We start from the raw sequence: 10,691 nt of genomic DNA, 5'->3' as shown, positions 1-10,691 counted from the left end.
ACAAAATCTATTTTGGGAGTTAAAGTGCTTCTCAAATCCCATTTGTGTTGCTTTGTTAAAAAAAAACTAGTGCAAAGCAGCACATTGCCCTGTCCTGTGTTACCTTACATCAGGTAGGCATTAAATAGGTAGTTTGGGCATTCTTCTACATCCACCCATATATGCTGACACAAACCCATATTTATAAAGACTTGTAAACAAAGGTTTGCACCAAACTGGTGAGTCTACCTGAGGCTGGTGTAACAAGTAGAAATATCTTTATTCCTCCTGTTATTTCCTCTTTGCATGTGTGCTGCATTCTGAAGCACACATAAAAAGAGGAAATAGCCTCATAGGATAGTTTTTGAAAGGCAGTGCATTGTACTGTCTTGTGTTACCGTACGTCTGTAGCCATTACATGGGTGGTGCATTGGCGTTTCTGTGCATCCACCCATGTATTTTGTGTACAAATAATAGGCACAGTCTTTTTAAGGCAGGCACACTAGCTTTCATTGGATCAGCTCTCTGTTAGTGAAAAATTAGCCCAAATCTCCTAAAATGAGTGCCTGTGAGTAAAGCTGGGCATGAATTATTCGCATAGGAGAGAAGTCTCACTGCTGGAGAGAGAAGGCTGCTAAAGCAATCACATATATGTGGAAATGTGCTGCATATGGAATATTATGTCTGGTTGACTGGCAGTGGAGCTAGTTTGTTCAATCCTTGGGTAAAGGAAGTTTTACATTCACAAAAGGCAATATTGTTTAATATATACCTTAATAAAGTGGGAGTCTTGTGCCTAAATCAGGAGGGTTTGCATGTATACTCCTAATGTGCTCAGATGTACTCCTGATAGACCTGCTAAGCTTATATATGGGTTCTTAAGATTTGATGTCACTTCTTGTGATGCCACTTCCTGGAAATGTATGGTTTGTGATGCCACTTCCTCTGATGTCAATTGCTGTGATGCCATGTGGGATGTCACACATCGTGATGTCACATGCCATGATGTCACTTACATACTGCCTAACTAGGTTAGGCCACCCACTTCTTTTTTGAAGACCTGTGCCCTGAACGAACCACATGGAAGTTGAGAAAATCTGTAAATGGTATTTCTCAGACAATGCAATTGAGCCCATAGACATAATATAAAGGATTTTTCTGGAATGTGCACTTGCCCTGTTTACTTACAATAAGATAAGACGACCAGCCCTTGAATATCAGGTTCGTGAGACAAACTAAAGGGAGAATAATATAGAACAGGTGGCTCGCACTGTGATATCTTTGAATAGAAATAAAAACGGTATAACTTAGTGGAATTTACTACAGACACAGAAATTCAGTTCCATGGGATCCGGGTCGAACGGGGCATGGGACGTGAAGAGTGTCAGAGGTAAGAGTAGTAGGGATATAGCGATGGGCGAAGAGTGCACTCAAAAGGTGTAAAGTTCTGGGCGCCAAAGAAAGAGCATTGTCAAGTGGGCAGGAACGGGGCTGATCCAGGGGCGGTCCCGAGCGCAGAGCACATTCCTTCGCCTCCTCAGAGGCTGGCTTTCGGCAGCAGTCTGTGGGCCCTGGATACCCCAGAGGCGGGGAAGGGGCCGGGTTTGGGGAGGCGGCGGCCTGGCTCCAATCTGTGGAATGAAAGATGGCCGGGCCGGGCGGCGCGGGGGAGCCGCGGCTGCAGGGATGAGCGCTCTGCGGGACTCTGGACACAGTGCGGCGTGCACCAGCAGACGCTGAGGGGACACCGGGCGCGGGCAAGAGGCTGTGCCCTGGGAGGGCGCACGAGACTCCAGGCGGATAGGGGAAGGATGCCCCCAGCGGCTGGCAGGGATCGGGGGCGCCGCGGCTCCCCCCTGCCTTCCGGCCGCTAAGAGCCTGGAGCGGCCACGGGTGCTGCAGGGGGGCAGGCTGGAGGAAGAGGGTACCCCCTCTGCGGGGCCTCAGCGCTGGCCCCCCGGCAGCCAGACTCAAGAGGCGCCGCAGCATCTGCCCGGGGGCCCCCCGACCTGGTGGCGGCGAAGGAAGAAACCAAGTGGGAGCGGTGGGGCTGTTCCTTGGCTGAGCGGGCGACGGGGGCAACCGCAGCCGGTGGCTCCCTCCCCCCGAGCAGGCGGGGAGCCAGTGCAGAGTCCCCAGCAGCAGGCAGCCCCGGCGGGCAGTGGGGCCCGCAGGGAGAGCGCTGGGCTACCCCTACCCCCGGGATGGGAGGAGGCCCGCGACTACGATGGCCGCGTGTTCTTCATCGACCACAATACCCGACAGACTTCTTGGATAGACCCCCGGGACAGGTAAGAGACACCAGTGCTGCAGGGGTAGGGTAGCTGAGCCTTGGGAAGGGGCTGAGAGCAGTGTACTCTATTAACACAAGTCAGTATGCCCCCTTCCAACTGCTCGAATCTTCAATTACCTTTCTTCTCCTATTTGGGAATTGCTTTTCCGTTATGCTTACTTTCTAGATCCTTGACAAAAGTTTTCCAGAGTTCCAAATTGCTTCTGGTCATGCCCACTTCTCAGATGCCCTTCTTCAAGAAAAGTTGTGGAAACGTGCGTAAGGCACCAATGCCAAACGTCGGCACCCTCCTGTTTTAGCAACACGCTGAAAGTGCTTACTTCGTAATGAAGTCGTTAGTCAAAAGTTGTGTATGAAAGCAAGTGATGAGAAACTATCTAGCGTGTGTAGTTACATTGTTGAGAAACTTTCTAGCGTGTGTTGTTACATCAGAGTTCAGTTGCAGTGAGTGGGACTATGTGCCAATACATGTTTGCATGATATCTTCCTACGCTGTTCTACCAGTGGTACAGAGGGCTAGTTTTGAGATAGGGGTATTCTGCCTGCTTGCAGTGGGTTTCTGAGACACGAAGACCGTTGTAATTTATAAGAGACAATCAAAAACAACTATTGTTGCGTGTCAAGCCATTGTGTTAAATGAGAAGCACGCCTCTTCTCCTTTGTGCGAGACGTGTCACTTTTGTCCCAAAATGTCCCTCCCGTCAGCTTTCTAATGTCGGTAGATATGCTGCATGTGTTTTTCTGCTGCTATCTAAATTATAATATTTTTCTTTGAATCGTGCCTCCATCAATGATTGGGCTTTACGGGGCTTATGGCATCATCATCATCATCGTAATGGGCAAGACTGAGGTGAAATGTTATAGCCAATTTGTGCCTTTAAAGAACTGCAGGTCTTCTTTGAGGCCTTACTTTTGCAGACTACTAATAACTATTGTCTGTAATCATCAGTTCTCCTTGCCTAACTAAAACTGGTCAGTTTACATGAGAATAAATGAAAATATTAGTTAATAATGGCCTGCCACAGTAGTACGTTAGGTCATTGTTACCACATCTCAGCTGATGCCTTTTCGCTGAAATTCCTGACAAACCTTCCCCTTATACTCGTCCCCAAAGTTCCTGCACCTGCTCTCTGGTAAAAGAAGATACGTCTGTGTCGTGTACTAAAGAGCCACTCGCCCACCTTGATAATTTTTTGTGTGGGTCACACCCTTTCTCGCTCCAAGCGGTTCGCTATAAACCGCAAGTATTGTGTTTGAGGATGGAGCCAGTCTAGAGGTGGGAAATAGCCAATTTTCCTTACTATTCGCAAAGAGACGAGCTCCCTGAACCCCGGCGTTTTTATGACAGGTGGCTTTAAGTCTAATGCTCAAAGCCCAAGTTTTTGATTACGGGAAAAACCAGAGAGCCTCGGGGAAAGCGTACAGCACTTCGATTTGTATTGTCAAGTTTGAGGCCTAGCGAAGCGCTCAGGAAATTGTTTACTGATGTGCCATGGCTGGAAGTCAGAAAATGCAACGACATGGAGCTGATTGGTGAGGCATGCGAAACTAGTTTTGTATGCCCACCGGAAGGATTCTAGCCTTTTGGGACATTTCCCGTGACTCAGTTTTAAGATTCTGTTAACATGGCCGGATTTGTTGTATAGGAATAATTGTAGCAAAAACAACAAGTGATGGACGGAATGCTGAACATTGTCAAACATTCACCCCCAGTACAGTGATCTGGGCCTAAATCCATCGTTTTTTTGCTGCCCATGCCATTCCAGTTTGGACCCAGCCATATGCAAATCAGTCTTGACCCTGTTCCCCATGGTTTGCTTTGTCACCCTAAGTGGGAAGGGTATGCCCAGACGTGGGTCCCGTGCTTCCCATGCCACTGGATTCAAGCTAGCTTGGCTGAGGGGTGAAACCCCGAAACCGGTCCCAGGATGCTTGTTTCCGGTCCAGTGAGGACCTGGCTTGGCAGTTCGGTCTGGACTGTTCCCATGAGGAACAGGGTCAAGACTGATTTGCATATGGCTGGGTCCAAACTGGGATGGCATGGTGAGCAAAAGAACAATGGATTAAACCCAGATCTATGACTGGGGGTGAGTGTTTGACAATGTTCAGCATTCCGTCCATCACTTGTTGTTTTTGCTTTGTCACCCTAAGTGGGAAGGGTATGCCCAGACGTGGGTCCCGTGCTTCCCATGCCACTGGATTCAAGCTAGCTTGGCTGATGAGGGGTGAAACCCCGAAACCGGTCCCAGGATGCTTGTTTCCGGTCCAGTGAGGACCGTCTGGACTGATCCCATGAAGAACAGGGTCAAGACTGATTTGCATATGGCTGGGTCCAAACTGGGGTGGCATGGTGAGCAAAAGAACGATGGATTAAACCCAGATCTATGACTGGGGGTGAGTGTTTGACAATGTTCAGCATTCCGTCCATCACTTGTTGTTTTTGCTAGGAATAATTGTATCCAACTTGTGTATCCAACTTGTGTTTGCTGATGTTCGGTCACTGATGGTGCTCTAATTAACTTGTGCGAATACTGGTTTTTCCATCTTGTGCCATTTGCTATTTTTGCACCCAACCACTGCTGCTAATCTACTGACAGGGCCAGGTTTGGCGTTTTTAAAATGCTAGTTGATTTCAGCTTTGGGTGTATTTATTTAACCACTGAATAACGTACGAACCTCTTGAATGGAAATTTTATTATGTAACAGAAAGTCAGTCATTTGTGTTTACGAATGTGGGAATTTCACCCCCCCAGACATGGTGGAACTCGTGATGTATAGTTTGGACGAGCATACACGCTGTATAGATGATACAAATACCAAACAGTTGAGATTTTCTTCTTGAATCATCACCACAAACCCAATTTTCGTTTAGAGCTCTGAAGTATTATATATAAGATAAAGTACTCCCTTTTGTCCATTATAAGAATATTGCAAGTCGCCTCTGAGTTCTGTGACCATATAGAGGAACATAATCATAGTTCCTTAATATGTTCTTGCAACTCCGTGACTTGCATTATCCTTATAATGTACTGGGGGTACTTTATTTCTTATAAAAGATGGTCAAACCATCACCTTTCACACAAACCACTTAAATCCTTGGAGCATAGATATACCATATTTGCAAACATGAAGAACAAAAGTAGAATGTCTGGTCAGTAGTGAAAAACTAGACACACGAAAAGGCAGTTATATATGAGTTGAAAAAAGAAATATTCAAATCAGTTGAATACAAATCCTTTAAAAAATGCACTGTAGCCCAGAATGTGTGTAGAAACATGCAGAGAATTCTGTCTTTATGACAATTACTAAAGCGTGCAAAAAAACATGGTGCCTTAAATATCTAATTTTTGCTTATCTGTGTTCATCTAGAAAAAACATGGCCGAAGAAGGAAAAGCTACGTTTTGTCTTTTTTTTTTTTTTTTTTTTTTTTTTTAACTACAGGTTCAATTATGCTCCATGTCCCTGCATTTCAGCTTGGCTTCTGGCAGCACGCATTGTTACGTTAGTACTCAACTGTAATAAGTTATTACAGTTGAGCAGCTATGCCCTTTCTCTATTCTAGGCGACAAGGAGTGTCACAAGCCGCCTCTAATAGGGAAATTACAGAGGTTTTTAACAGGGATTGTAATATTACATGCATTATCGTGATTTAGTCAGTTTTCACATTTAAACAAGATGCTTGTTGTGTGAGTCGTTATCAACAATATTTTTGGGTTACACATTTTGTATACCACTATACTAGCATGATTGAAACCAACTTACACGTAAATAAGGTTCCAAGGAGGAACAAGGAGGGATCAAGCAAACGTACCAGTGACAAGGTTTAACATAGTTTAAAAATTGGACACCCCACCCTAGGAAATGCTCATCATCAGGAGTAAACTTTGTAGCTTGGGAAGAACTAACAAGACCTGTAGAATTTAAACCTGCGGTCTCCAATCTTGTCTTCAATAAGAACTACTTAGGTTTAATAAAAATCATCCCCAGCAACTAATATTATTGTTGTAGTGTTGTAAAAGCGATCACACGAGACAATATTAGTCCCTGTCCTAGGCAACATTACCACCAGTGATCACCTCAGTGCATCAGATGTGATTCCCAGCAGATATGTAAAAAAGGATTTGCCAGTTTGGCATGCCTTTTTGTGAGTATTACATAATAGTCATAGCTGCAACACACCAAAGTAATAATATTAGTATTAAGCCCCCCAGTGCCAGATGATTTATCCATCAAATATAAGCTTTAAATATATTTTGGCAATGTAACCTTTTTTCTCCAAACACCAGCTTAGGAATTCTGAAAATACAGACATTTTCGTCACAACTACATAACTTACAATTTTGGGATCTATGAACACAGGGCAGCTACTTACATGTAGCTGGAGAGATACCACTAGCTCACAAGTTAATTGTTAGAGAATCCTGATTTGAACCTTTCACTGGGTGAGAATGCAAATATGCAGCAAGTTAGTCTGCAAGTCCTTTAGGAGAGAAACCTCAATTCATTTCTGTTCGGGTCTGCTTGGGCACGATTTGGCTACATTATTTTTTTTACTGATAAAGTAGGACGCACAAGTGTGAACATGTAGATGATGATAATGAGGGTAGAAGTTGCCATGTGGGTTTGGTAACTCATCTTCTGCTCCTGGTGGGTGTCTGACGCAATGGTGCTAACTGATTTTTGCAAGGTGTTTGGAGGGATCGTGTTGTTTTGTACCTTGCCCATCTTGTCTTCAGTGCATAATTTCTGAAAAGAAAGCCTTGGCCCACAGATTTTGTTAGGACAGTTCCAGAGTGGCCCACTATAATTGCAGATGCCACCTCTGTCTCTCTGCGGCATTCTACGAAATGGTTCCTTTGTCAACCCTATGGTTATTTATATTCTTCATTGATTCCCCTAAGTAGACTTGTAAAGCACTAGAGAAAAACAATACATACATTGCATTTTAACATTTGTTTTAAATAAGCAGCTTTTTATGACTTTACTCAAAATGTTTTAATAAAACTGTAAATCAGCAATGGCAATCAAGTTTTACATCACCATTTGTGATCTATTCAGTTATCACATCACGTGGTATGCGGGGCTACAGAAATAGAGCATGAGATTGGTCACACCCACATTCCAATAATGTCAGTGCAATTCTAATTTGAGTAAGTAATATACGTGGCCCAGGTAACCTCCCCAAATATAACATATCAACCAGTTTCACCCCTCTTCATCCAGAGGCATCTGTGAAGCCACAGCATTACCAGAGGTCTCCATACCTCCATCTTGGACCTCACAGGTTCCACCACTTGCAGGCTTATTTATCCTGTCTCTCCAGAGAGCTCCTGAGACAACTGTGCAAAGCATTCTTCTGACCCATTACAATAAGCAGTCTCTCATATCCAGGCCTTAGTGGTAGATGAAGGACCCTTTAGCTAGACAGTAGCTTTGCCACAATAACAATAGTGATGAAAGTCTCAAATTAGGTTTGGGAGGTCCTCTACGCAGCTAGGTAGTGTAGTCATGGGGGCCAGGTGTACGTGGCACCAAGTGATAGCTCCTGGTAATCCTTTCATCATGTGCCAGTAAGCAGAAATGACTTGGGACAGCCAGGCTAAGTGGAAGATTGTCCTGCTAGGTGGACAGCACAGCGGTGATGCTCTGCACTTATTGAAGCATCATATTTGCACACTGTAGCTGGAGAGTAATACAACTGATTAACAGATTAAAAAAAATAGATTGTAGCTATGTAAAATCAACTTCACTTAAGAGCAACAATTATTTTATTTTTTTGTCAACTATATCATGCCCAAAGTCCACCTTCCATAAGCACTCAGGTGGCAAATCAGAGGTTGCAGATGTATCTGAGCACAGCTTTTAAAGTTTGAATATCCATCTACTGGCAGAATTTAAGTTTGAGTTGTGTAAGAGAAGTGAGCTCAGGAGAAGCAAGGGGGGGAGGTGTTAGGAATGCTACCCTGGCCTCCCGTCCTAAGTTGAAAGTATGTCAACACATCTAAGAGGTTAGTAATATCCCTTTGCCTTGTGTTGTTCCAGAGTCAACAATTGTCCTTTCAGAAACAGAAGTCCAATTTGGGTAATCTACATTTTGCAAAGCAAGGCCATAACTCCTGGTTCAAGCGTGGGCAGCAGAAAAGGATTATCGATCAGAAACATGACCTGGAAGTATAATATTTTTAAGCCAGCTCTTCCAGCCAGTGTCCACTTTGCCCACTGTGCTAAATAAGCAGACTTTAACAGTTATGCAAAAATGAATTGATCTACTTTCTCAATGTGTGTTATGAGTAGCTTTTCCATTGCTGACTTTCCACAATAAACTGGTATTTGTAACCAACCTATTAATAAAGACAAACTTCAAGTACTGTACTTTATGGAGAAAAAAGACCTGACTAAATTGGTTACTTGGCTGCTATGGTGCTTCTTGAACTATTTGATTTTGTTTTGCCTCTAATTATAGATGTAATAAAAACTAGATTTTGGAGGAGGGGGAATTTAAAGGCCATGAAAGCTTGTCTTGGAGATACCCTACTGTACATTGCGACAGTCCGAAATAGAACTCTAAATGAACGTCTCAACTCATTAAACTGGATATTAAATCTCTAAATGAATCCATAAGACACTCCTCCGGCTCCCAAGACTTTCCAAAGATACGTAAACTACAATACGAGTACAACCAAATATTAAGTAAAAGGGTGCAAAAATGGGTGGAAATCTCCAATGCAGAAAAAGTGTCCCAACAAAAATACGTCTCAGAAGGCCTTAGATATCTACCTGAAATACAAAAAAAAATCCAAGCTAACCATTTTCTATCAAAACACTGCAGGTGCCACCCTCACTTCCACACAAGACATCGTAAAGGTTTTACATAATTTCTATTCTGGTTTATACTCACCAAGCTCAACAACAAACCCAGAAGAGTATGCATCATATTTGAACTTATACCCTCTCCCAATAGCACCGCCGGAGAATAGATGTCTCCTTAACGCCCCACTCACGACCTCCTTGCTGCCCATCTCCTTGCCCACTTTCAGACATATATCTCTGCAGGTTGTGTCACCGGCACAGGCTTCAACGTCACTATAGTCATCATACTGAAAGAGGACAAGGATACCATGGATGTTTAAAACTATCGGCTGATCTCACTAATTAACAGTGACTTCAAGATATATGCCAAGGTTCTGGCACAAATACTTGAAAAGGTGATTTCAAAACTCATCGCCTCTCACCAAACGGGCTTCATGTAAGGCCGACTAGCAGCGGACAATATCAGAGTCTTCTGTCACGTACTAGCTAAAGCCCAATCCTAAAAAAACTGCAGCGATTGCACTCGATGCGGAGAAGGCCTTCAACAAGGTCTCCTGGCCTTTCCTACATAAGGTGCTAAACAAGGTCTACCTAGGCGAGCCCTTCACTGGCATGGTTATGGTCTCTTACACAAAGCCAACAGCTAAGGTCTGAATCAATGACTACCTTTTTGAATCGTTCCCACTGATACAGGGCATGGGACCGGGATGCCCACTCTCCACTCTCTTATTCCTTCTCATACTTGAACCTTTTCTCTCCTCACTGACACAAAACGATAACATCAAAGGCATTCAGTTTAAATCTGGCAAACAAATAGTTGCTGCTTGGGCCGAAGATGTATTGATTTTTACAGAAGATGCAGACTTTGCAATCCCCCACATCATGGCTGAGATTGAGAAATACTCCCTGGTCTCCGGCTACACACTAAACCGATCCAAAACGGAGGTGTTTCCCATGAACATACTACCGACATCTGTGATCCTGGTTACTTATGGCAAAAAATGGCAACCAGTGGCCTTTAAATAGCCTGGTATCTGGTTTGGAAAGGACATTCAAACATCTCTAACAATTAACGAAACCAAAACACTTAGAAAAATCAAAGGCCTCCTTAACTTGTGGTCTCCCAAATATACAACTTGGTGGGGTAGATCAGAAACCTCAAAAATGATGGTGGCCCCTCTAATTAATTTCCTATCCTGTATGCTACCCATAAATCCATCCACCTCCTTGTCTTGGATTTTCTGTGGAAAGGAAAAAGAGGCAGGGTAGTAGGGTGATCAGACATCCTGTTTTTTCCCAGACAGTCACGGTTTTAAAAGGACTGTCCCGGTGTCCCTACACTTTTTGTCAAAACAAAGGCATGTCCCGGTTTTTGAGAGAGTGTCAGATGAAGATGGACATTAATCACAGAGTTGTGCAGGCTCAAGTTTCATCCGGCCCTCTTATTACACCAGAGACACAGCTTAACATTTGCAGAGTAACCTGCTGTGTTGCCTCACATTATTCAAGCAGCACAGCAAGATTTGATGAGGGGTGAATAAGGTCTTCCATAAGCTAGGGCCCAGGTCATCAACAGTCCGACCCTGGAGCTTCTTACAGCATTTTTTG

General features: G+C 44.0%; 1 protein-coding gene across 1 annotated transcript in view; it reads left to right on the top strand.

Annotated features, from left to right (window-relative positions):
• Positions 1-1,582: 1,582 nt before the first annotated feature.
• WWC3 (WWC family member 3) overlaps positions 1,583-10,691 on the top strand; it is a 404,774-nt gene continuing 395,665 nt past the window's right edge. Inside the window, exon 1 of the mRNA XM_069205154.1 lies at positions 1,583-2,270. The gene's annotated coding sequence lies outside the window, so the exon portion shown is untranslated. The remainder of the gene's footprint in view (positions 2,271-10,691) is intronic.

The sequence above is a fragment of the Pleurodeles waltl genome, chromosome 8 (assembly GCF_031143425.1).
Source record: "Pleurodeles waltl isolate 20211129_DDA chromosome 8, aPleWal1.hap1.20221129, whole genome shotgun sequence".
Lineage (NCBI taxonomy): Eukaryota > Metazoa > Chordata > Amphibia > Caudata > Salamandridae > Pleurodeles > Pleurodeles waltl.
Note: the sequence above shows the minus strand (reverse complement) of the source record. Positions and strands in the feature narration are given on the sequence as shown.